Here is a 27,265-nt window from a genome sequence, read left to right on the forward strand (position 1 = left end):
GTACACTCCATTTTTCCGATTAGGTTTAATTCCTGTTTATGTCATGCAGTGTGGTGTGCAGCTCTGCAGTGGCAATCAGTATGTTTTGCTGGAAACACCTGTTTTAATCAAGATCTGTGTGGTGTGCTGGATTAATGCAGTAGGTTGTAGTTGGGAGGGACCTGGGTTCAAAACGTAGCAAAGGTGGTTATTTTGTACATGTGACTAACAATGTGATAAATACATAGAATCATCAAAGCTCATTTAACCTTAGCTAAGCGAAGCAGTGAGGCACACCGCATCTCACTGGTCCTCGCAGCTCAGCTCAAATTTACACTAAAATATAAAGAAAAGAAAAAGGGTGATAAGAAAGTGGTAAAATGGGGGCAAGTGGGAGAAAACATAGTAAAAGGCAGTTATGGATGTGCAGAAAGGGTATAGGAAAGAACTATAGCTATTCATATTTTGTACAGCAACTGCTGTGCATTTTGACAGATTTTGTATATGAATTTGGACTCTCAAACCCCAGAGAGATGGGTGACAACAATATAACTGTGTTGTCATGCCAATTAGACCAAATTAGTGGTGTTCAGTGGACACTTGTGCAAAATGCAGAACTATGTATGGGGCGATATATTTTTATTTTTGGACAGGTGCCCATTTTATTTAAGGTGAGAGTGGAATGTAGGGGAAGGGACATAGGTACATGTGGGGAGGTAAGCTGGGTAAGAGAGGTTGCATTGGCAGACAGACAAGACTGACAAGACAACAAACAGGGGAGGTATCTGCTCCTTTGTATGAAGTACTGTATTTAATTTATTTGTTTTTTTCACTGAATATTAACTCAACTGAAGTTGTGGCTGTCTCTCTACAGAGTACTTTTTAGAATTTCTGTGTAGCCATTGATAGCAGTGGGGAGGGGTAATTTCAGCTCATCACTGACATTCTTGCCTTATATAAGTGGTACATGTTGAGTTATCTCGGCTTAATATCAGAGCTTTAGCCGGCTAACATCTACCTGAAATCAGCTGGATGTATAAGTGAATTTAAGTACACTTTTATCTGCTCTTTTGCATGTAGTACTGTATTTAATTTATTTATTTGTGTTTTTCACTGAATATTAACTCAACTAAAGTTGTGGCTGTCTCTCTACAGTTAGTTCTTCACTCACCCTCCTTGTTCTTGTTTTGGTGTTAATGGTGGCTTTGAAATTGCCCACCCCCTTGTAGATTTGTATTTGGATACTCCTTCTGGGCCCATCTCATTTGCTCACTCAACTGAGTGCAGTAAGATCATATTCTGATTTCAGGCACTCCTACTGTGTACAAAGAGAGCATTTGGGAAGGACAACCCCTGTAGCATCTTAATCCTGCTCTGTTCCCTCCCTAAAAAAAAAAAAAGTATATATATATATATATATATATATATATATATATATATATATTATTCAGCTGCTCTTACTGTAACTGTCTTAGTTGTTCTACTGCATGCTATCTGTTCAGTTGCTCTTACTCTGCACTTATTACTGCTTGTTAGTAACCTTCTAATTTACTGCTTTCTGCACTTGTTTTTTAGTCATTTGTTAATTTAATTGCATTTATCTGAACTGTATTTGCCATAGTGCTGCTACACACTCGGGTGTGCTGGCCTGCACTACAATTTGAATTGTATTTACTGCTGTTTTAGCTGCTTTTCTGTAACAAAAATAAATAAATAAATACAAATTCTAAGCTTGTTTCCTGCTTTTCCTGTAACTAGTCAAGTCCAGATACAGACTTGCTGTATCCAGGACTGTTGGTAAGCTTCTGAGCCCTTCATGCCTTTCTGTGTTGGAGGGAAGCCTTCTAGCTTATTAGAGGGAGTGGTAAGCACTAGGTAGCCTCTCTACCATGGGAAGTGTGGTTTTTGGCCCTAAAATTGTAGTTCATTGGCCGTTTGGGCAGTTTTTCCATCTCTTTCTACTTTTTGGCTAAACGCCCGTTTTGCGTTTGGTCCCTGCCTTTCCTATAACTAGTGCAGTCCAGGTACAGATTTGTTGTATCCAGGACTGTTGGTAAGCTTCTGAGCCCCCCCAAGCCCTTCTGTGTTGGAGAGAAGCCTTCTAGCTTATCAGTGGGAGTGGTAAGCACTAGGTAACCTATCTACCAAAAGGATGAATGGTTTCTGGCCCAGAAATTATAATTTATTGGCCATTTGGGAAGCTTTTCCATCTCTTTCAACCTTCTGATTTAAAAGTCTGTGTTTGTGCTTGTTTCCTGTCTTTCCTGTTACTAGTCTAGTCCAGGTACAGATTTGCTGTATCCAGGACTCTTTGTAAGCTTCTGAGCTCCCCAAGCATTTCCGTGTTGGAGGGAAGCCTTCAAGCTTATTAGTGGGAGTGGTAAGCATCAGGTAGCCTATCTACCAAAAGAGGAGTGGTCCCTGGCCCAGAAATTGTAGCTATTGGCTGTTTGAGCAGTTTTTTTCCATCTCTTTCAACTTTCTGGTTTGAAAGCCGCACTTGTGCCTGTTTCCTGCCTTTCCTATAACTAGCATAGCCCAGTTACAGAGTTGCTGTATCCAGGATTGTTAGTAAGCTTCTGAGCCCCCCCAAGCCTTTCTGTGTTAGAGGGAAGCCTTCTAGCTTATCAGTGGGAGTGGTAAGCACTAGGCAGCCTATCCTCCACTGGAAGAGTGAGTTTTGGCCCAGAAATTGTAGTTTATTTGGCTGTTTGGGCAGTTTTCCCATCTCTTTCAACTTGCTGGCTTAAAAGTCTGTGTTTGTACTTGTTCCCTGCCTTTCCTGTAACTAGTCTAGTCCAGGTACAGCTTTGTTGTATCCAGGACTCTTTGTAAGCTTCTGAGCCCCCCCAAGCCTTTCTGTGTTGGAGGGAAGCCTTCTGGCTTATCAGTGGGAGTGGTAAGCATTAGGTAGCCTATCTACCACAAGAGGAGTGGTTCCTGGCCTAGTAATTGTAGCTATTGGCCATTTGGGCAGTTTTTTTCCATCTCTTTCAACGTTCTGGTTTAAAAGCTGCACTTGCACTTGTTTCCCACCTTTCCTGTAACTAGCCTAGTCCAGATACAGAGTTGCTGTATCCAGGACTGTTGGTAAGCTTCTGAGCCCCGCAAGCCTTTCTGTGTTGGAAGAAAGCCTTCTAGCTTATCAGTGGGAGTGGTAAGCACTAGGTAGCCTGTCTACCATGAGAGGAGAGGTTCTTGGCCCAGAAATTGTAGTTTATTGACCATTTGGACAGTTTGTCCATCTCTTTCAACTTTCTGGTTTAAAAGACCACATCTGTGCTTGTTTCCCATCTTTCCTGTAACTAACCTACTGGGTAGCACTAGAAAGCCTTAAACTGATACAAGCCTTCTAGCTTAGAAAATAGACTTTGGAGTGATTAAGTATCAGTTTTCTGTACTTTCTTGCTGTACTTAACTGTTTTCCACCTAAAAGCAGATTTTCCAGCATTTATTGTGATTTAAAAGCTTGTTTTTTTCACCTATTGTACTTATTTGATATGATGGACTGAAGGAAGGTTGGTATATTGTGTGAAGAGACCAGATGGAAGGGGAGCAAGGCTAGGTGTATTGGAGGTGGTTTCAAATTGTTTTATCATGGTGTGGATGGGAGGACAAATGGCGTAGGCATTATCCTGAAGGAGCAGTATGCTAAGAGTGTTTTGGAGGTGAAAAGAGTGTCGGATAGACTGATGTTTATGAAGCTGGAAATTGATGGTGTAATGATGAATGTTGTTAGTGCATATGCTCTACAAGTTGGGTCTGCGATGGATGAGAAAGAAAAATTTTGGAGTGAGTTGGATGAAGTGGTGATGACTGTACCCAAGGGTGAGATTGGTGATTGGAGCAGATTTCAATGGGCATGTTGGTGAAGGGAACAGAGGGGATGAGGAAGTGATGGGTAGGTATGGTGTTAAGTAAAGGAATGCAGAAGGTCAGATGGTAGTGGATTTTGTGAAAAGGATGGACATGGCTGTGATGAATATGTATTTTAACAAGAGGGAGGAGCATAGGGTGACATACAAGAGTGGAGGAAGATGCACACAGGTGGATTATATCTTATGTAGAAGGGCCAGTCTGAAGGAGATTGGAGACTGTAAAGTGGTGGCAGGGGAAAGTGTAGTTAGACAGCATAGGATGGTGATTTGTAGGATGACATTGGTGATTAAGAAGAGGAGGATGAGTGTGAGGACAGCACCAAGGATCAAATGGTGGAAATTGAAAAAGGGTAATTGTGAGGTGATGTTCAGGGAAGAGTTAAGACAGGCACTGGGTGGCAGTGAAGAGTTACCAAATAGCTGGGTAACTACAGCAGAGCTAGTAAGTGAGATGGCTAGAAAGGTGCTTAGTGTGACATCTGGAAAGAGGAAGGAGAACAAGAAGACCTGGTGGTGGAATGAAGAAGTACAGGAGAGTAAACAGAGAAAGAGGTTGGCGAAGAAGAAGTGGGATTGTCAGAGAGATGAAGAAAGTAGACAAGAGTATAAGGAGATGAGGTGCATGGCAAAGAGAGAGGTGGCAAAGGATAAGGATAAGGCGTATGAAGAGTTGTATAAAAGGTTGGACACTAAGAAGGGAGAAAATGACCTGTACCGATTGGCTAGACAGAAGGACCAAGCTAGTAAAGATGTGCAGAAGGTAAGGGTGATAAAGGATAATGAGGGAAATGTGCTCACAAGTGAGGAAAGTGTGTTGAGCAGATGGAAAGAGTACTTTGAGGGGCTGATGAATGAAGAGCATGAGAGGGAGAGAAGGCTGGATGATGTGTGGATAGTGAATCATGAAGTGCAGTTGATTAGCAAGGAGGAAATAAGGATAGCTATGAAGAGGATGAAGAACGGAAAGGCTGTTGGTCCAGATGACATACCTGTGGAAGCATGGAGGTGTTTAGGTGAAATGGCAGTAGAGTTTTTAACTAGATTGTTTAATGAAATCTTGGAAAGTGAGAGGATGCCTGAGGAATGCAGAAAAAGTGTTACCGATTTTTAAGAATAAGGGTGATGTGCAGAGCTGTAGTAACTACAGAGGGATAAAATTGATCAGTCACAGCTTGAAGTTATGGGAAAGAGTAGTGGAAGCTAGGTTAAGAAGGGAGGTGATGATTAATGATCAGCAATACGGTTTCATGCCAGGAAAGAGCACTACAAATGCAATGTTTGCTCTGAGAGTGTTGATTGAGAAGTACAGAGAAGGTCAGAAGGAGTTGCATTGTATCTTTGTGGATTTAGAGAAAGCATATGACAGGGTACCTAGAGAGGAGTTGTGGTATTGTATGAGGAAGTCGAGAGTGTCAGAGAAGTATGTAAGAGTGGTACAGGATATGTACGAGGGTAGTGTAACAATGGTGTGGTCTGTGGTGGGAGTGATGGATGCGTTTAAGGTGGAGGTGGGATTACATCAAGGATCAGCTCTGAGCCCTTTCTTATTTGCAATGCTGATGGACAGGTTGACAGACGAGATCAGACAGGTGTCCCTGTGGACTATGATGTTTGCAGATGACACTGTGATCTGTAGTGAGAGTAAGGAACAGGTGGAGGAGACCCTGGAGAGGTGGACATATGCTCTAGAGAGAAGAGAAATGAAGGTCAGCAGAACTAAGACAGAATATATGTGTGTGTGTGAATGAGAGGGAGGATAGAGGAATGATGAGGATGCAGGGAGTAGAGGTGGCAAAGGTGGATGAGTTTAAATACTTGGGATCAACAGTTCAGAGCAATGGTGAGTGTGGAAGAGAGGTGAAGAAGAGAGTACAGGCAGGCTGGAGTGGGTGGAGAAGAGTGTCAGGAGTAATTTGTGACATACGAGTACCAGTAAGAGTGAAAGGGAAGGTCTAACAGGAGAGTAGTGAGACCAGCTATGTTATATGGGTTGAAGACAGTGGCATTGACAAAAAGGCAGGAGTCAGAGCTTGGCGTGGCAGAGTTGAAGATGTTAAGATTTGCACTGGGTGTGACGAGGATGGACAGGATTAGGAATAAGTATATTAGAGGGTCATCCCAGGTTGGAAGGTTTGGAGACAAAGCCAGAGAGGCAAGATTACATTGGTTTGGACATGTGCTGAGGAGGGATGCAGAATAAATTGGGAAAAAGATGCTAAGGATGAAGCTGCCAGGTAACAGGAAAAGAGGAAGGCCTAAGATAAGGTTTATGGATGTGGTGAGAGAGGACATGCAGGTGGCTGGTGAGACAGAGCAAGATGCAGAGGACAGGAAGAAATGGAAACAGTTGATCTGCTGTGGTGACCCCTAATGGGAGCAGCCGAAAGAAGAAGACTGTACTTATTTGACTGCCTGCACTTTTAAAAAGTTGTTTTTTGTTTAAATAATTTGTTTAACTGTTGTAGGCTACACACTAAAGTGCGATAGCCTTTTCTGATCATTTGTAGTCGTTTAAAGCTGTTTTAAGTGTATTTTTTACTGTTTTGCCTTATCTTTTCAAAAAAACAACAAAAAAAAACAAATTCATTGTTTCCCACCTTTCTAAGCTAGTATAGTCATGTTTTCAGGCTAGTGCTGAATTCAGGGCTGTGATACTACTTTCTGAGTTGCCTATACCTTACTTGGATAGAAGGAAGTTTCTCTGTTTACCTGTGAGAGAGGGGAGCTTTGAGCAACCTATCTGTCCCTGGAGGAGTGGTTCCAGCCGAGAAGTTAGTAGTTTATTGGCCATTTTGGGCTAATTTCTATTTCTTTCATTTCCCTACTATAAAAACCACATTTGCACGGTTTTGTGCACTGGGCAGTGCCGGTTAGCTACGGTTAAATTATTCCCGGATCCACTAAGTCTCCTCTTCAGTTTTTCCCTTCAAACTAGTCTCTCAACCTAAGCACTCAAAAAGCATCTTACAGCTCAGCACTTGCTCAGACCTAATAGCAAGCACTAATATACCCTGACACTGATTGCCCAGTAGGGCAAGGCTCTTTATTCACCCCACACCAACCAAGCAACTAAGCAGCTCACCCTACTATTCAGGCATGACCAAAGGGCAACTTCAGGTGCACTCTCCAGTCCAGCTGGTGAATCTGGGTATCCTGAGGCAATGTTACAACTGCTTCATGTACACAGACAACCCTCTCCTCCTACCACAAAATACTAACATATGCAAGAGATGCAGTTATACAGCCAAACTGGAAGCTAAGCTGTCTCCACCCAAGACTGGAACAGACAGTCAAGAGGAGAAAGTTAACACTTGTACCACACCTCCAGCTGCACACAGGCCTACTAAAACAGCACTGGCAAAAAATACACATAAATACACAAAGTCATACTCAGAGGCTCTAAATAAAAACCTGCAAAAGCATCAGAGACCTCCAAAGCAGACACCCAAACAACCTACACGTCCAATCACAAACCAGACAACACATAAAACACAAAATCAGTGTGCCACACAATCACAGCCCTTAAGGTGAAATAACATACCTAATTCACTAGTAATAGGTGACTCTATAGTCAGGCACACCGATGTCCCACTCACTAGGCTGGAAAAGCAGAAGGTTACTGTTAGCTGCCTGTCAGGAGCCAGAATCTGCCACATAACACAAGCACTCAGGTCACTCCAGAACAAGTACAAATATGACTCTGTCATTGTTCATGTTGGTGTGAATGACCTGAGATGTACCTCCCTGGACTACATGAAAAGAGACATGGAAGAGCTCTCTGATCATACAGCCCAGGCTGGTATGACCCTGATCCTGAGTAGCATCCTTCCCTCACCAAGAATGATACCTCAGTATAAAGAAAAAATGATCAATTTCAACAACTGGCTAAGCTTCTGGTGTCATTCAAAGGGGATCCAGTGTCTGTCAGCCTGGTACGACATGCTCGACAAGCCGCATTGCTTTGCAAGCGACGGCTTGCACCTGTCACCCCTAGGCTTTTGAATACTGGCCAAGGCTCTCGCTGCCCCCATAGTGCCTTTTTTAGGCAAGGCTTAAAAGTCAAACCCACCTCCGTAAATAGCACAATTAACAAAAAACTGAGGGTTATGCTACTCAACGCCAGGAGTTTAAATCTCAAAATTCACATGCTCGAAGCACTCCTCAGTATGGAGAACATCAACATCTGTGCAGTAACTGAAACCTGGTTCAAGGCTCCAGAGAGCACCCCAGCACTACTGGGCTACAACTCATACCATACGTTTTGGCCACAGAACACAGACCGAAACTCAAAAGTATGGGGTGTATCCATATTCATCAAGGATGCCTACACCTGCAGGTTAGTGGCGCAGCATGATACCTCTGAGATCATCCATGTGCAACTAACATTGGGCAAATCTGCAATGCAAATTGTGGCCTGCTACAGATCACCCTCCATGACCCAGGACCACCACTCCACCTTTCTGGAGTCACTGGAAAACATGAAGGTCCTACCGAACACCCTGATATTAGGCAATTTCAATTACCCTACCATTCACTGGGAAAACTACTCGAGTACAAATTCCCAGGCCCAGCGCTTCCTGGAATTCATCAACTCAAATGCCCTGGATCAGCTGGTAAATTCCCCTACCAGAGGTGAAAACATATTGGACCTGGTCATCACCAGCATGGGTGACAGGTGTTCCACACTGGAGGTCAACCCGTCACTGGTTAGATCAGACCATAAACTAATCACTCTAGATATCCACACACCCCCACCACCACCAACTAAGGAAACCACAGTAAAAAACTTTCTAAAGCAAACTTTACCTTACTTAAGACAGAGGTGGTAAGTTTCAAAGCCCCCATGCTAAAGGATAACACTGCCCAAGATGCAGAAACCTTTACAAATGCACTCCATGAGCACCTACAAGGATGCATGGATCATGCCATCCCTAGCAAAACCAAGACTCACTCCTCTAAGAGAAGGAAACCAGTTTGGTGGATCCCTGCAATAAACAGGCTATACAATAGAAGGAGGAAACTAGTTCAGAAAAAAGCAAATCCCAAGAAGGAAAGACATCCCTGATCAGTATCAGTAAGAAACTAAGGTCTCTAATTAAATCATCCAAGGCTAACTTCGAAAGAAAAATAGCCAAGGATTCAAAAGATAACCACAAAGCCTTCTTTAGCTATGTTAAGAATCTAAGTGGCAACTCGCAGATTTGCACTGAACTAGTGCAAAATAGCACAAAATATACTGAACCTACTGATAGTGACAACATCCTGGCAGATAGATTCAGTGCAAACTTCACCCCCCTCTAACCTCCAAAAGGGCCCACAACAATACCGGAAAAGTGTAGTGTCCCAAAAATCACAGATGCACAGGTGAAAACAGCCCTTTTAAAAGCCAAAAACACAGCATCAATGGGACCAGATGGTGTCCCAAGTTGCGTCTTGCATGAACTACAGAATGAACTAACCCCCCAACTAAACACGCTGTTCAACCTCAGCCTCTCCACAGGCTACATGCCCATAGAATGGCGCACAGCAATGGTTATTCCTTTCCACAAATGAGGGGCCACAACTGACCCTGGTAACTATCGCCCCATAAGCCTGACTAGCCTGGTCTGCAAGGCTATGGAGCGCATCATCATGAAACTCATTAACAAAGACATTGGGAACCTCCAAACACTTGACCCAAGCCAGTTCGGCTTTGTTAAGGGCAGATCATGCCTACTAAACCTGTTTGACTTCATCGAGACAGTCACCAAGGCCATAGATGAGGGAAAGGTGGTTCACACAGCCTAACTTGACCTCGCCAAAGCTTTCAACACTATTCCCCACTCGGGTATTACAGAAAAACTCACCAGCCTGAACATAAACCCCTACGTCATGAGATGGGTTGCCAACTGGCTTACAGACAGAACTCACACGGTAAGAATGGCATTTTCCAGATCCGACTCTAAACCAGTCACAAGTGGTGTCCCGCAAGGTTCAGTCCTGGGACCCCTACTGTTTGGCATATACTTCTCAGAAGTACAGGCAAACACAGGAGGACTATGGCTAACCAAGTTCGTCGATGACTGCAAACTGGGAGCCATAATTGACTCTCCGGCTGACATGGACATCCTCCAAAAGGGCCTTACTGAGATGGACACCTGGTGTCAAAGTCATGGCCTCAAGCTAAATGCCAAAAAATGCATAGTCATCCCATTTGGGAAAAACAAAACAACCACAAATTACCACATAGGTGGCAGCCCCTTAATACAGAAGAGGTAATAAGAGATCTGGGGACCCAGGTAGATAGTAATCTCTCCTTTGATAATCATATTGCCAAAGTAGTTAGGAAATCCTTCTATGTGGCCCATCTAATTACTAAAGGGTTCGCATCTAGAAATAAAGAGGTTATAATGCCCCTCTACTCATCACTTATTAGACCCATCATAGAGTACAATGCCCCATTTGGGATGTACCTCACAAGACACTTCCAACAGCTGGAAAGACCACAAAAGTACCTCACCAAGAGGATTACTGGCCTTAAACATATGTCCTATGCAGCCCAACTGAAAAAACTCTGGCTGTACTCAGTGGCATATCACTTACTCAGAGGTAATCTCTGCCTGACTTACAAAGCCATGTCTAACTCAGAATTGATAGACATGCATGTCACTGTGAGCCATGTGCTCTAGTGAGCTAAACCTCACCACAACAATAAATAGAACATGCTGGAGGGACAGGTTTCTGTCACAGAGACTCCCCATGCTTTGGAACAAAATTCCAAATTACATCAGGCAGAGCCCCTCACTAACAATCTTCAAGAGAAATCTTGACGAGTGGATGGGTAACAGAAAATACACCTCTGGGATCACTTCATTGGCTCTGCTTGACAGAGGATCAGTTAATTAATCAATGGGATGGTGAAAGCCGACACACTCTGGCTAGGCTTATAAATGCCCTCGGGCAGATAGCCTAGTACCTACCTATGAACCTATGAACACAGGTAAACACCTTGGATATGGAGGGTGTTGTGGATCCAAGTCATACGTGACTCTAGATGGCAGCAGCACGACTCACGTCCCTACACATGGGACTGTCAGCACTGCTCTTTCACTGCCCTGAGGTTGGCTGTGCTGCAGGCTGGGCACCAGGGTGAGCCTGCCCCACCAAGTCAACCAGCGTGCTCTCAATCTGCCACAGGCAGTGTTCATAGCTCCAGTAAATGATCTTGCATACCATGACTGGTAGTTGGTCCTGGGTGTCTGCAGCTCCTCCACTACCACTCCCAGGGGGAGGCCGGGTTCCATCCCATGAGGCGGTTCCACCCAAAGCCACAGGTGGTGCAGGGGCAGTGGCGAGGGCACCACCAGCCTGGGTCCTAGACATGCTAGGACCTGGTGCCATGGCCAGTTGAAGCAAGGTAGGCTGATTACCAGGAACTGGCCTACCCTGACGTGCTATGGGGATGGAGGTACAGCAATAAGTATAGGTTAGTTATTAACAAAATATTGTTAGTAATAACAGCAGGCCAGAACATTGGAGATAACCCAATTACATATCAGTACATATCATGTGTAACACAACAAAGTATAACAGAACAGTCGGTATAACAGAATGCCAGTAAGAGTTACAGCATAAGGCCAACAAAATAGGTAATTTAACAAGATATGTTAATATGCAACCAATATAATACATAACAATAATAAAACACATGCCCCAAAAAACAGGTAATGTAACAACATATGTTCACAGTAAACCATAACCAATGAACAACAGTAATAAATAAATGAAGATAAGGAGTGAAGAAAGAGAGAGAAAAACAGTCCATTAGTAAAACTGCATCCTACTTTCTTGACAACAATACTACTATCTACTATATAGGCCTGCATTTTCTTTACGTGTACAGTACATACAAGTCTCCTGTAGCTGATGTAGCATGTGCATACCTCTGAAGCTGTTTGCATGGGACACTATGGGCCAAACGGAAACAACTGCGGATACACACCCACACAGAACACTTGCACATCAGGTGGACCTATATTACTACCAAGGTGTTCTGTAGGCTGATATAGTGATACTTTGCAATCTAGGTACTCATTTCTATAGTATTCCTGTAACATGCGGATTGCACACTATTAATTACATAATGTGAAATCGTGACACTTGAGAGACATGTATGTGTAGAGTACAAACACTAAACAGCAGTCATGCCTTGGTTGGCAGGCATGAGAATAGATCCCAATAGTAATGACTGCAGGGGACATGTGCATAGAATGTATTAATTGACTGCAGCAACTTTTAACAGACACTCAAGGCATATAGCCATATCAGGATTACACATATTATTTCTGACTGCACATTGCTGATTTTTCACATTCTTGCTAAGGATTTTAATAGTCTTTGAAATCTAAATACACAATTATCTGCTCATAATATAGGCTACCTCACCCATTTACCTGTAGTTCCTGTGGAAAGAGAATTTGTGAGCATTATGTAGTGCCACCAAGCACTGGATTTGAGCTCTGGTCTGTGTGTGGTAAAATGTACTTTATACAGAGCATTTAACAAACTGAGTAGCTGAGTCACTGCGGACTACTGACTGATATTTGCCTAGAGCTTATCTGCAACCAAAATATGACCTGGCAGTGCTACTACAGTATCGTACTAGGCTGCAGTGAAAGCAGAACACACATGCATGAAATACAAGAAAAATGATGATAGTCGGTAAACTATATATCAGTATAGACAATGCTGGTGTACACAATTTATTGTTAGTGTTTTGAAATATCTGTGAAGTCAACAAACAATATCAGCTCATGAGGTGGCTACCTCACCCATATACCTTGATTACCAGATGTCTGTGGGTGAGAGAGCATTATGTGGACAACATTGGCCTAGGGACAGCCTTGAACAGTTCTTAATGAGTTAAACAATATAATTGGCAGCCATTAGATTTACATTCTACAGCTATTACAGTGTTATACTTGACTGCAGCACCTTACCTTAAAGATTGAATGCACACAGCTCTAATGCAAAGGTTACAACAAGACAATCTTGGTGTACACCATTTTCCTTGGTGTTATTGGTATTGTTTCATATTTTATTGAACAATGTGGCATTATTCATTTCTTGCAATACAGCTCTAGTTCCACATTTATTGTACTACAGACTTTATTGTATATACTTTAATGCAATTAGCAGTATTGCTTCATGTTTTATTGAACAACAGTTGGCATTATTCATTTCTTGCAATAAAGCTCTAGTTACGCATTTAGTGTACTACAGTCTTTATTGTATATACTTTAATGCAGTTACTGGCATTTTTTTCATGTTTATTTGCCCTACAGATGCCATTATTCACTTCTTGCAATACAGCTCTAGTTCCACATTTATTGCACTACAGACGTTATTGTATATACTTTAATGCAGTTACTGGTATTGTTTCATTTTTTTATTGCACTACAGTTGGCATTGTTTACTTCTTGCAATACAGCTCTAATTCCACATTTATTGCACTACACACTTTATTGTCTATACTTTCATGCAGTTAATACTTTATCCTTTCTTGCTTATTTCAGTACAGTTAGCATAATAAATCCGTACTCACTGCACTCACTGTGTAACCTGGCCAGGCACCCACCACATGACTTGACATTGCAAGATATTTCTGCTGCTTCTGTTGGGAGAGAAGCACACCATTATGCATACCAGTTTTACAGACATTCAGATTAGATATTGGTAAAAGAAAGGCAAAATTACTTACATACTTGTGGGGCATTCCCTGCCTGAGCTTCTTGGACTCAGGTGTCCAAGAGATCCCCCTTTCTTTGCTTCAGGTCATCATGGAGATGATACTACTCACCTGTGCGGGGGATACCAGTAACATTGGTGAGTTCTCTGGCCAGCCTGCCCCAGGGCTCTGCCTTATACTCTGAGCCCTGGAAACCTTGCTGCAGCAGCCAGTCATCATGTTTTTTTACTAGCAGTCCAACCATGACTCTGGACTCCAAAATGACTGAACTCTGCACCCGAAAACCCACACCCTTGCCAACACCTGCCATAGTACCCTTCAGAGACAGAACTCAAATGGATTTTGATGTATTCCCATCTATTGGGCTTAATATAGGTTGTTTTCCTGCCCTTACATGTCATTGGGCAACATTCAAAAAAGCGCCACATTGCTTAGCACCATGCAAACCAGTTCAGTGCAGCTAAGGAGCGCATAAACATTGGCAGCCATTATTTTATTTACGCGGTGCTTAGTAGGTCTTAGCAGGTCTCAGCAGAGTTTAGCAGAGTGCAACAGGGCTATAGTTTAAATTAGACTGCAAAATGTATATATTAAAATTAAATACTTATTTTCCTTTCCATGTATTCAACCCCTGGGCCTACTGCACATGAAGCTGTCACCCTACCCATTTAGTTATGTGGTTATTAAGAAATCAGCTGCACCTTCACATATACCACTGAGCTAATTATAAGCAGTGCTGAGCTCTGCTCTGCACCATGCAAACCTGTTTAGATCCACTTAAACATGAAGTTAATTAAATAATTAATTTCATCCGGTTCCTATTTTTAGATGTCTGGCAGGTATCTGCTATTTTATCTGAGAGTGCCACTTAGCATTGCTGCGCTCCTTGCCACTGCTCACAAACAAGCTGTTTAAAAAAATAAATAAATAATAAAACACTGGGACAGTGCAGGGAATCTCTTACTCTTCTGCAGATATGGTTATCACTACACCACTCCCTGCACTGGTTCAATAACCATGTTCCATGGCTCTCCCTCAACAATGCACCATCATTAATATGCATGGCTCACTACCAAGGGGGTACCATGTACACGGACTTAGTAACAGTCCATGTAGGCTCTACATGGTGCCTACACAGATTTTATTAAATCCTTTGGATGGTGTACACAATGATACATGTACACATATATTAAAAGAAAAGAAAACAAATTATACTGATATTTTCATTATTTACTTGCATTATACATGTTTTATTTTTAAAAACTGTTGTCCACTCCAATATTACATAAACATTTTTGCGTTCCCTGAAACCTCACTTCTCCTCCAAAACATTATTTTGTATATATCATTCCTACAAATTCCATTTATTTCTATGCAATGTTTTCCTTCCTTTTTCTGAAGATCCCAACTCCAGTTATTTTATTTCCATTACAATATTCAGTACTTTAGTTATAGTTTAGAGTTTTATTTCCATTTTCAAGTAATTGCTTTTTCATAGGGTCATATGATCATAGGATTTACAAGACAAATGAGTAATGAGGCCATTTTTTATCTTGCCAATACAAACGCTTAGGCCTTCTCTCACTTTTCAAGGAGGGTCAGGTCAATCATTTTGGGGGGATTTATTTATACCCACTCAGTTGTTCAGCTCTTTTTAAAATCTAGATAGTGGGTCACACTTCTTAAGATGGAGAGGAAGCCTTTTTCAGAGAAAGGATAGTACTGTATGACAAATCTACCATCTCCACCTCGTCTTATTTATTTTTGGAGTAGATTTAGATCACTATTTCTAGTGTTATTTGCACTGTTTGATTTATATATTTTTGACAGCCAATATCATTACAGTTTGAAAAGCCTTAGTATCTCTAGACCATTCAGATCCTTTGACCATCTCAAAAGAATCTTTTCCTTAGTTACAATCAGTCATTCCTTAGTTACAACCATTTGCTCTCCAACACTTATGAGAAAAGTACTTTGTAAGAAATTTTTAAAATCTGCTAGCTTGTTACTCTCTCAAACATATGTTCCCAGTTATCTACCTCTTTTCATTCACACCTCCAGCATTTCCTATTTACCTGTGGAAAAACCGTTAGAAAAATGTGTATTTGAATATATGAGAAATGCTAGTTTAAAAGCAAAGTAGTATATAATGCATTTTATTCTATTAATCATATAATAGTAAGGATTAATTCATGTGTAAATGTAAGTAGTTTTGAAACTGCAGTGTGGCTTGAAGCAAAGCTGACCTTCGACCCTGGCAGATGCAAGCTTAGCAAGTTTTAATGTTTATGCTTTTCACAAGTGATTATCTGCTGGGTCAGGAAATTAAATGTGTGAAATAATGGAATCTTCTGCTCTTTCCTGTTGGAATGATTTGGTCTTGTATATGTGTTATTGAGATAAGCACGCAGCTGGTAGGAAAGTGTAACAGAGAACAAAGAAGATTATTAAAAGACTGAATCTGCTATTGTATTCGAACTGATATGAAACCTTGAAGAAGTAACTTTACAGAAAGACATTATGTCTGACCAGCTGGATAGCAAGGCCGCATTGTATCTAGAGGAAAAGTTTTTTTTTAATATACAGCATCAACAGCTTTATGAATAGAAGACTGTAAGCTAAAGTGATGTAGATGCCCTGTGACATATTACGTCAGTAAGGTGGGCATAGCTTAAATGTTAAACCTGTATAAAATTGTGTGCTTCCTGTTTCATGTGAGACAAAATTCTGTACTTGTACGTTTTTTGCCTCCTGGTGTACGCTAGTAAACTTTTTAACCTGAACCTCCTGTGTATTGAAATCTTATTTTATTTGACAGTTTGGTCCTTTGCAGACGGAATTCCCTTGGTAAGCCGCAGATCAGAGAGTATCGGTGGTCGAATACTGCGCAGGAGAAGTTACTGAAATGGTTCTTCTTGAGTGAAAAGACCTCTGACTGAATTGTCATGTAAAGAGGCTGGACACTTTCTGATCTGTGGCCGAAAAGCGGAACTTGGACTTTCTCAATACTGGAGGCTCAGGTTTGAAGAATTTGCCTTTTTTTCTGTTTTAGATCAGGGACTAGGTTACAGTATATTGTTGTCAAGATTTGTTTTGCAGATTAGGGACAAAAGGAAGTACTGTATATTTGGTCATAGATCAGGGTAACAGAATAAGGTAGGCAGTTATTCTAGATAAACTGTGAACAGGAACTGAGAACTTGATATCACGTGATAAAAAGGGTTACGTAACATTTTTTTTGCCATGGGAAATCAGTGCACTAAAACATTGCGAGATCCGCCCCTAACTGAAGACGCAAAATACATGCAATTACAACGTTCTGATAACGTTAGGTATTATACAAAATGGGTTAGTAAATATGAATTTGATGGTAAACTAGATAAGACTTCACTAGTTAAACTCCTTAAACAGCTTAAATCTGATGCGGAAGGTCAGGCAAAAAAGCAATGCCAATTAGGCATTCCTCAGGCACACAGGTGGATTGAGGAAGCAAATCGTAGAGAGCAGAAGCTGAAAAATTCAAAAACATTATTTCTAGACAAAGAGGATAATAACTTGGTAATAGCGACAGCTCCCCCTCCTCCTCCCTTGCCCCCTCCCTTACCCTTTTCAGGATATGAAGCGAGTGGACAGGCTGGTCCGCCTCCGCGTTATCCTGAAGCTTCAGCAAGACCACAACCATTTGTTAGAGATCTTATTGAAACTAGGTCCTGAACACGTAAAACACATAGGGACACAGAATTATATCAAATAGGGAGAAACCTACAGGATGAGAGTGAGGAAGAAATATGCCCACTTATAGAAGTTCCAAATCCTCAGGCAGGACAGGAAGGGCAGGACCCAACACTCTTAGTATACAGGCCATGGACACCGGAGGATATCCGGAAGGCTACTGAGGGAATTCCCCATCCGAAAGTTAATTTTACGAAATTTTTAGAAGATTTACAAGGCATGAGATTGAGTTACCACTTGAATGGGGAAGAAGTAGAAAAAGTAGTAAGACAAATTATAGGTCCAGATTGGCACATGATTTGTGGCACCTGGAATCCTCGTAATGCAGAGCTTAGACCACTCCCACATAGTGATGCAGAGTTAGACAACAGAGTGAAAGGTCTGACAGACCAAATCTCTGAGAAATGGAAACCTAGAGCAAACTGGACTTGCATTAATCAATGCATACAACAGGAAAATGAGACAATAGATGGATATTATGCTAGATTATTAGAATGTTTTAATAATCATAGCGGTATGTCGGTTCCTGAGAACCAAACGAATGATTCCCCGTATGAACAACAATTAAAAAATGCATTTTTGAAAGGTTGCATTGCACCTATTAGTAGCTTCATTACGAAGCATATGATAGACCATCAAACAGGGAGGCTACAAGCCTTACTTGAATACGCTAGACATGCTGAAAGACATTTTAATAGTAAAAAGAAAAAGAAGGCGCAAGTCTTCACTGCTGAAGATGGAGCTGAAGTATTTGTATTACAGTCAGGTAAAAGGGCAAGAAAAATGCCCAGGGGAACAAACAGTCTGACAAATGATCAGAAGATTTTAAAGAAAGAAAAAAGAGAGGTGGATGCTTCAAGTGCGGAAAAGGGACATCTAGCAAGGGAGTGTAGGCAAAACAAAAAGGTAATTACAGAAGATAAGGGAGATGAGGACTGACTATATGATAGTGAAGATACATCATGTGAAAGTCAGAAATCATCAGGAAAAGTTAAAAACAAAAACAAATGTAAATGTGATAGAAGGAGTAGAGGAAGTGCAAGTAGATATGGAGGATGAAGAAAGTGAAATTTTGGACTTAGCATTATTGAGTTTAGAGCTTTACTTAGCAGATACGAAACCTGAAGTTACACTTCTGGTGGGGGGAAGGAAGTCAAATTCCTGTGTGACTCAGGAGCGTCACGGACTTTGATACACCCCTCCAAGTTACCAGAACATTCCGAATCACCTGATTATATATTAGTGAAAGCAGCAAACGGACAGCTATATAGGGAACCACTTTCCCATGATATAGCAATAACTGACCCTGTTTCAGGCATGACTCAGAGAAGTAAAATTGTTGTTTCTGCAAAGTGTCCAGTAAACCTATTGGGCAGAAACCTTATGCAAATATTTGGCATAGCAGTAGTTCCAACTGTACAAGGTATGGAGGCACAGAGACAAATGGATACCTTTGTAGTGCGATCGGAGGGTGAAACTTTTTACTGGTACAGCCAGGACCTAGTCACGACTGGTCCAGGGGCAGTAACCGAGGAACTGATGAACGTAGCCATCAGTAAAGCCCCCTCCCTCGACACTGATCGACAGCATTTGTTACACTGTACTCTATACTACTGTACTACACCAGGACCTGACAGAGAGTATGAGCAAGAATTGTTTAGAAATTGTGCAACTAGATTGGTTTTGCATACTTTGTACTGGGATACTGAGGGGAACAGTGTAATTAGCTGTTCGTTACCTCAAGAATTCCTTGCATTGTATAGATCAAATCAGTTACCACATGTCAGCTTGACAAAGAACAAAAGTGTCAAATGGGCAGACAGGAGAAAAAGTAACAAGATGGGAAAAACAGACTGATTTAGAACTATCAGAACAAGGGATACAAAAACAAAAACTGAATTGGTTGACACAGAAACATCCAGCTGTACACTTGCAATCTAGCGAGGACAGCTGATTAGCGTTCTTATTAGAAGAAGAAGAAAAGGCCTTATGTGAAATTCCAACAACTCTTTGGTCAACAGGCAAGTCAGATGTAGGACTTATTCGAACAGCAGGACCAGTTACAATAACCCCAAAGTCAGTTTTTAGACCACAGAAAAGACAATACCCTTTGAGAAAGGATGCAGAAATAGGAATTAAGACTATAATAGCAGCATTACTCAAAGAAGGAGTACTGGTAGAATCTCCTGATTCACCATGTAATACACCCCTATTTCCTGTTAGAAAAGCAAATGGGAAATGGCGGATGGTTCAAGATTTACAAGCTGTAAATAATGCAGTAATACCTAGAGCACCTACGGTGCCAGACCCACATACTTTGTTAAACGATTTAAAACCACAACAGAAGTATTTCTCTGTGGTAGACATCAGCAATGCTTTCTTCTCGATACCTATACATCCTGATAGTCAATATTGGTTTGCATTTACATTTCAGGGTAAAAGGTATACGACTACCACAGGGATATTGTGAGAGTCCAACAATATTTGCACAAGAAATGGCTAGCAACCTGGCAGGGTTTACCCCACCGGGAGGTCGTCAAATTCTACTTTACGTAGATGACATCTTGCTAGCAGCCCCCACCCAGCAACAGTGCAGGGAGGATACTGTAGCATTATTGAAATTTTTAGCAACACAAGGACATAAAGTAAACAAAAGTAAGTTACAACTTTGGAGAAAACAAGTTAGATACTTGGGATATGTAATATCCAATGAAGGTAGAATACTAGATGAGGAAAGAAAAACAGCAATTTTGCAAGCACCTAAACCAGCAACCAAGAAGGAAATGATGTCTTTCTTGGGTACAACTAATTTCTGCCGGAGCTGGATACCAAACTATGCTTTGGAATCTGCTCCACTGACTGACTTAATATATAAGACACCAATGGCAGCACAAGATATTTTACAATGGACAACCGAAGCAGAAACGGCTTTCTGCAGGTTGAAGCAGTTGATAGCTTCTTCATTAGTTTTAGGACTTCCAAATTATCACAAACGTTTTTTTCAGACCGTAGATTGCAAACAAGGATATATGACGTCAGTATTGATGCAACAACATGGGGACAAGCAACGCCCCATAGCCTACTATTCATCACAGTTAGACCCAGTGGTGCCTCACTATGTACAAGCAGTAGTTGCAGCTGCAATGGCAGTACAGGCTTCGGCCTCACTGGTGTTATTCCACCCTCTCACATTGAGAGTGCCTCATGCAGTTGCAATAATTTTACTGCAAGAGAAAGTGGCATACCTTTCTCCTGCTAGACATCTTTCATGTATGACTATACTGCTGAGCCAACCTCATATGACAATTGAACGATGTACGACATTAAATCCATCAACATTACTCCCAACTCCTGTGGATGGCACACCACACAGCTGCCTGCAGGAAATTGAACAGTTAGCTTTACCTAGACAGGATCTCACAGATATGCCCTTGGATAATGCCGAGGTGACATATTACGTGGATGGCTCATGCAGAAGGGGTCCTACAGGGAAGAATCTGGTAGGGTATGCAGTAGTTACAGACACTGAAATTCTAGAAGCCCAATCCTTACCACATAACTTATCTGCACAAGCAGCAGAATTGATAGCTTTGACGAGGGCATGTACTTTAGCAAAAAACAAGTGTGTAAACATATATACTGACAGTCAGTATGGTTTTTCTACAGCACATGTATTTGCACAACAATGGAAAAATAGAGGAATGATAACATCTAGTGGAAAACCTATTAATCATGCACAATTTATTTTGGAGTTATTAGAATCTATTCAGTTACCTACCAAAGTAGCTATTTGTAAATGTGTAGCTCATACAAAACAACAGGATAAGATTTTGAAAGGCAATGCACAAGCTGATGCAGTTGCAAAGCAAGCAGCCTCAGACTCAGAAACTTTACTTTTAAATGAGGAATTACAACCCTCTGAGATTTTAGATTTAGACATGTTAAAAACAATGCAGATGCTTACTACAAAAGCAGAAAAACAAAAATGGGTAAAACGAGGTGCAATTCTTGAGAATGGACTGTACATTTCCAAAGAAAGAAAACCGATATTGCCGTCTAATTTATTTAGATATGCAGCTTTGTTGAGCCATGGGCAGTGCCATGTCTCAACAGGGGGGATGGTGCAGTTAGTAAACCGAATATTCCAAACATATGGATACACAAACTACACAAAAAAAATTTGTGCAGCTTGTCATACTTGTAACAAGCATCATGCACAAGGAGCATTTAAAACCAAGCAAGGAAGTTTTCCTGTACCACCATACCCATTCCATACTATTTGTATGGATTTCATAGAATTGAATAAATGTGAAGGGAAAAAGTTTTGTTTAGTTATTGTAGACATGTTTTCTAAATGGGTAGAAGCTTTTCCAACCAAAAACCCGGATGCAGCAACAGTGGCGAAAGCCCTGATAAAAGAAGTAATCCCTAGATTTGACATTCCAGAAAGGATTTATAGTGACAATGGCACACATTTCGTAAACCAGACAATCCACCAACTTGGGAGATTTTTTGGTATCTCCTTAAAGAACCATTGTGCCTACCACCCACAGTCAGCAAAACTGGTGGAAAGGTACAATGGTATCCTAAAAAGTAAACTTAGGAAGCTAGTTGAGGAGACCCAAAAGAATTGGATACACTGTCTGCCTTTAGCACTGCTGAGTATGAGAACGGTTCCAAATGTAAAGGGTTTGACTCCCTTTGAAATGGTTTTTGGGAGAGCATATTATGTGCCTCAGTGGAAAGCTCTCATGCCTGCAGAGCAAGAGGCTGACAGTTCATTAGCTAGTTATATGAGGAAACTGTTAACAAATAAATCTGTTTTGCAGTTTAACTCTTTTTCAGATAAGGAACAGACCAGACCGGTGGAAGCAGTCTTGGCTCCTGGGACATACGTTTGGCTGAAAGTGACGAAAAGGAAGAATTGGGCGAGTCCAAAGTGGGAGGGACCGTACCAGGTTCTGTTGGCAACGCCTACTGCAGTCAGAGTGGCCGAGAGGACGTCCTGGATTCATTTGACACATTGTAAACCGGTAAAGAACTTTCAACTTGATAAAAACTTTGTGACTGATACACAACCAGACCAAGGTGGCCAAAAACAAAGTGAATAGAAATTTAGATCAACCCCAGAGATGTTGCATAATCATTTTGTTGAGTGTACATTTATTGACTGTAATTGTGACAATTTTCCTCTTGTTGTGGTTTATCCTACACACAACCACACAAGTGAAAGTGGGAAGGCGTGATGAAATGTCTATAGAATGGCATCCAAATTTTAACACATACCTAGCCATAAAACGTGTATATGCAGAGACTGTGAACATTTCAAATTGCTGGGTTTGTACAGCTATACCAACAGCATATGGAGGACTGATAATGTCTGCTGTCCCTTTGGGGATAAATGAGACTTGGGAGAATTTACTTTTCGATACAAGAACTGTGAGATTATAGGACAAAATAGCTTTATTTTTACCTGTCACACAAAAAGGAGTTGTATGTTTCTATAAAATGACACCCTCCAGGTGGGCTGGAGCAATTGCAATATAACCATATCTTACCGATGTTATATTAAGAACAGTAATGGCAATACTTTTTGCAGTACTAATTATGACTCGTATTTAAACTCATTGAAAACAACTATGAGTGACATTCACAAAAATCCAGTTTTGTTTAAACAATTGTCAGTTATAGATCAGAAAATGTTTCATGCAGGGCTGATGCGTATTAGTACTAAAGTAGAAAACTGTTATTTTATTTGTGGGAAAAAGGCATATAAATGGTTACCTGAGAATTGGTCCGGCAGTTGTTTTTTGGGTTATTTGGTTCTGGCAATAAGACATACTGCAGAATTACCTTTGGGTAAGATACGAAACGTGAGAGAAGCAGCTCGAAAACCCGAAGGTCCAGTTGAAAAACCTGTGAATCCAGTTGGAAAGATCGAAGCTGGCTGGAAAGACCACAATTCAGTAAAAGACAAAAGCAAATTGACTCATATGGACTTGAGTGACAGTGTTATATCTTGGGCAGGAATATTCCCAGCCTATGGAGCAGTCAAATCGATCTGGGAGCTGAGGAAGTTGTTGAAACTTCTCAAAGTAATGAGTAATGTAACTTTTTCCACCCTAGAACTGGTGACTGATGAACTGAATGTAATGAGACCTGTTGTGCTACTTGACTTCACCCTAGCGGCGAGAGGTGGTACGTGCTCGCTTATCAAAGAAGAATGCTGTGCTTATATTCCTGACAATCATCATGAGATCAATAACCACCTAGAGGTAATTCAGCAAGTATCAGCCATGACTGAACTAGGCCCAAACCCACTGACGGACTTTTTCCAGAATCTATTTGGGGAGTGTGGTTCCATCCTAATGAATATTCTGATTGCCATTTGTGTGGGTATACTCCTAATATGAGCATGTGTTTGCTGTGGAATTCCCTGCATGAAAAGATTAATCAAAGATTTTATTGATGTATCTGTTACTGAAACTTTGTACCAAGATATTGAAATTGAAAAATTGATCTCAGATGGCATTTTTTCTGAAGTATAGATTGAATGACTCACCTAGCTGAAAATCCTAAGTGGAAAAGGTTAGGAGATGAAATGACACTATGCATACTTCAAAATAGAATAAAAAGTATTAATAGGGGGGAAAATGTTAGAAAAATGTGTATTTGAATATATGAGAAATGCTAGTTTAAAAGCAAAGTAGTATATAATGCATTTTATTCTATTAATCATATAATAGTAAGGATTAATTCATGTGTAAATGTAAGTAGTTTTGAAACTGCAGTGTGGCTTGAAGCAAAGCTGACATTCGACCCTGTCAGATGCAAGCTTAGCAAGTTTTAATGTTTATGCTTTTCACAAGTGATTACCTGCTGGGTCAGGAAATTAAATGTGTGAAATAATGGAATCTTCTGCTCTTTCCTGTTGGAATGATTTGGCCTTGTATATGTGTTATTGAGATAAGCACGCAGCTGGTAGGAAAGTGTAACAGAGAACAAAGAAGATTATTAAAAGACTGAATCTGCTATGGTATTCGAACTGATATGAAACCTTGAAGAAGTAACTTTACAGAAAGACATTATGTCTGACCAGCTGGATAGCAAGGTCGTATTGTATCTAGAGGAAACATTTTTTTAAATATATTGCATCAACAGTTTTATGAATAGAAGACTGTAAGCTAAAGTGATGTAGATGCCCTGTGACATATTACGTCAGTAAGGTGGGCATAGCTTAAATGTTAAACCTATATAAAATTGTGTGCTTCCTGTTTCATGTGAGACAAAATTCTGTACTTGTACGTTTTTTGCCTCCTGGTGTACACTAGTAAACTTTTTAACCTGAACCTCCTGTGTATTGAAATCTTAATTTATTTAACAAAAACTTTATGAAGCTTGATTGGGATATAAAATACCTCTGTAAGGACATCCAAGCAATAATCCTAAACCTTCTGGAATTTGATGCATACTTGGGTGCCATACAGATGTCCTATCATTGTTCTTTTATAAATTGTTTTTCTTGTCTCTCTCCCAAATCTTTTTCTAATCTCCTCTGATTGGCTCCTACAGTTATCATGCAGTATTTTATACATCAACTAATCATCCATTTTTAACAGCAACTTTTGTTCCAGACTCAAGTAGAAAACTCCACAAGAGCTGGATTTTTCACTCATCACTCCTCTATCCCTTTTTTGTCTATACTGTGATATCAATTGGTGGTAGGGAAGGCAGTCTCTAACATGCAGTCAAGACTTCTCCTTGGTCTCATTCCACTCTTTTATTTTCCCCTCTCTAGTTATTTTCCCCCTGTATCTTGGCTCCTTTGCTAATTTTCTCCAATAATTTCTAGACTCCTCTTCCCTGTTGTCTGTACCCCTACTTACAGATATCCAGATAGGCAACATCTTTGTCCGTTCTTGTGTTAGTTTTGTAATTTATGCTTCTTTATAAATGTATTAGTCTATATGGTTGTTGTTACTCTCCTTAAGGTTCTACATTAAAAATACTTGTCTTATTATTTATTTATTGACATTTGTTTACGGGAAAGTCCACTGGGCCACAGGTAACCCATTTGCAGTGGAGGCCCAGGGAGAAAAGCTCCAAGACATAAATTTACAAAATGCAGCAACTTTTGTTCCAGACTCAAGTAGAAAACTCCACAAGAGCTGGATTTTTCACTCAGCACTTCTCTATCCCTTTTTTGTCTATACTGTGACATCAATTGGTGATAGGGAAGGCAGTCTTTAACATGCAGTCAAGACTTCTCCTTGGCCTCATTCCACTCTTTTACTTTGCCCTCTCTAGTTATATTCTTGTGTTAGCTTTGTTCTTACAATACTTTTGCTCCTTAAAAATGTAGTACACTATATGGTTGTTGTTACTCTCCTTAAGGTCCTGCATTCAAAATACTAGTCTTTCCTCATTTCTCAAACTTCACCACTCCTACCAGTTTTATCATCATCCCACTCTTTTTTAATTTGTAACCTTTTGCTTGTATTACATACATGATGCCTTATTATGTAGTTCTGAAGTGTCCCTTCAAATCAGGTAATCCTAAACCAGCTTGATCTGTAGGGAGGATAAACATGTCTCATTTAACTCATGACCTCTGCCCCTCCCAAATAAATTAGTTCAATTCTTTATCAATTGTCACCCACAACTTCTTCTCTGTTTGATAAAATATGCTTGACTTGTATATATAAAAAATAAAGGACTAAAACATTTATTTTCATAACTTGCATCTTACTATCCATATCTATAATCTAGAACTTCTTGTTTCTTTTTTTTCTTCTTCTTCTTTGTATTTTCATTTGTTCAGTAAATTCCCACATATCCTTGGCTACCATAACAGAATCCTTTTTAATCCATACACCTAAATTCTTCATCTCATCATATCCCCATGATATGATGAATATTTAATATTGTGGTATTAATAAACCAATTAATGTATGGATATATAGGTTGCCAATATGGTCTTTGTTTTTCTTTATTGTTTTTATATCACAAAATACTTGGAAACTGTTTCCAAATGTTCCATAAAACAGACATATCCTCTTCTGGATTTTTCAAGTACAAAATGTTTCTTGATTGCCATGACATTTATAATCTTGAACTTCTGAGTAGTTTATTTGCCAGTGGCACTAAATATAAAGAAAAGAAAAGGGAAAGAGGACAACCCTACCGTGTTCCTGTGCTCAAACATAACTTGTCAAAAGAGGAATCTTTCCACCTTAATTCTTGCTTCTAACCATTCATATATCAGTTTTATTAACCTTATTATTCTCTTAATACTACCATTCATTAAATCTCAGCTACTAAATACCTTCTCTGAATCAAGACCCATCAACAGTAGCTGTGTTTTCTTACATTTAGCTTCCCTTTTCATCAACATTGTTCTATTAACTTCAAACGATCGACTCCTTTCTACAAAACCACACTGATCCATCTCTATCAATTTTGGTAACACCTTTTCCATTCTCTTTGCCGGAATGGATATAAGCACTTTATAATAATGTTTTAAAAATAAAATGGATCTATATGAAGCTGGTCCTGACTGGTCTTTGCCCTGTTTGGGTAATACAGCTGCCACCATTTTTTTTCCAAGATGCTGTACCTCCCCATTTTAAAATACTGTTAAACAAAACCTTCCAGGACTTTATCAATTTCTTCCCTCCAAATTTCCATACTTCCATAGGAATATTGTCTATTCCTGGAGACCTCTCTGCAGATCTATTATACATCACCACTTTAGCTCATCTTTCCTATCGTAACTATTAGTTGCTGAGCCTCATTTCCTGTAATCTTGGCATAATTAAGTCTTGCATAAATATTTCTATTTGTGCCATTTCTTGATTTCCACATTCCACTGCTTTATACAAATTTTCATAACATTTCTGAAATATCTCTGATACTTCTATAGGATCTCTAGTTATTTTATTTCATAAGC

The sequence above is a fragment of the Protopterus annectens genome, chromosome 16.part0, assembly GCF_019279795.1.
Source record: "Protopterus annectens isolate FY-2018-M chromosome 16.part0, PAN1.0, whole genome shotgun sequence".
NCBI classification, from domain to species: domain Eukaryota; kingdom Metazoa; phylum Chordata; order Ceratodontiformes; family Protopteridae; genus Protopterus; species Protopterus annectens.